At 47.5% G+C, this 1,396-nt stretch overlaps 1 pseudogene; it reads right to left on the reverse strand.

Annotated features, from left to right (window-relative positions):
- Positions 1-250: 250 nt before the first annotated feature.
- On the reverse strand, positions 251-1,040 carry LOC110594114 (annotated as a pseudogene).
- Positions 1,041-1,396: the final 356 nt, after the last annotated feature.

The raw sequence follows: 1,396 nt of genomic DNA on the forward strand, positions 1-1,396 counted from the left end.
TCTCAGTTCAAGTTTAATAGAAACAATGAAAGATCAAAAGTGGTTCCCACAGCACAGCTCAGGCCATTCTCTCCAGAGGAAGAAAGGCTGGCCTCCCCAGCCCCTGCAGGAGAGGCCCGTCCTGACCCATACCACATCTGCACTGAGTCTGAAGTCTTGTGTTTTAAGCCTGACAATGGTACAAAAGAGATTTTGTTTTCATGGCCACCCACTGCAGCCCAGCCCTAAAATGGCCCAGTTCTCACTTCTGTTAAGAGAAATATTTTTTGCTCTTCTGGACATCAGGCTTGATGGTATCACTGCCAGGCTTCTAGCCAGCTGGGCACACTTCCCCATGCTTGTCAGTAAATTGGAAGGCTTGAACTAGTTTCAGGGTCTCATCCACAGAGCGGCTGGCGGGAAGGTCATTTATTTATTTATTTATTTATTTAAAGATTTTATTTATTTATTTGACAGAGAGAGAGACAGTGAGAGAGGGAACAGAAGCAGGGGGTGGGTGGGAGAGGGAGAAGCAGGCTTCCCGCGGAGCAGGGAGCCCAATGTGGGGCTTGATCCCAGGTCTCTGGGATCATGACCTGAGCCGAAGGCAGTCGCTTAACGACTGAGCCAGCCAGGCGTCCTGGGAAGGTCATTTAGAGTGAGCTGCCAAAGGATATCCTTCTCATCACTGATAAAGAGGCCCCTGAAGGAGATGCCTTCATCAGCCTTTAAGAGTCCATAGTCCTAAAAAGAAAGAGAAAAAGACTCCATGGTCCTGAGTGATGCTACACTTGGGGTCTGATACCAAGGGAATGTTCATGGGTCCCAGTCCTGCTTGTTTCTTGGGTGTGTTGATCCATGCCAGGTGACAGAAATGAGAATCCACAGAAGCACCAATCACTTGGTGAGTTTCTTAAATTCTTCTCCCCTGTCACTGAAAGCAGTGATCTCCCTGGGCACACAAAGGTAAATTCAAGAGGGTAAAAAAAGAACAGGATGTATTTGCCTTTGTTGTCAGATAGTCTGATGTCTTTGAACTGGCCATTTGGCATAATAGCCATGGCTTTGAAGTTGGGGACAGGATGCCCAATTCTGGCATTTCCTTTATTTTTTTTTATTTTAAAGATTTTATTTATTTATTTGAGAGAGAGAGAGTGCACGAGAGGGGGTAGGGTCAGAGGGAGAAGCAGACTCCCCGCTGAGCAGGGAGCCCAATGCGGGACTCGATCCTGGGACTCCAAGATCATGACCTGAGCCGGAAGCAGTTGCTTAACTGACTGAGCCACCCAGTCGCCCCCCAATTTTGGCATTTCCTGAAGACATCTTGCTATGGGCAGCTCTGAGACAGAACACACCAAGACCAGTCAGGAAGAAGATGCCTTATTTATTTTAAGTAAACTCTACATCCCACATGGGG

The sequence above is a fragment of the Neomonachus schauinslandi genome, chromosome 16 (genome assembly GCF_002201575.2).
Source record: "Neomonachus schauinslandi chromosome 16, ASM220157v2, whole genome shotgun sequence".
Classification (NCBI taxonomy): Eukaryota; Metazoa; Chordata; class Mammalia; order Carnivora; family Phocidae; genus Neomonachus; species Neomonachus schauinslandi.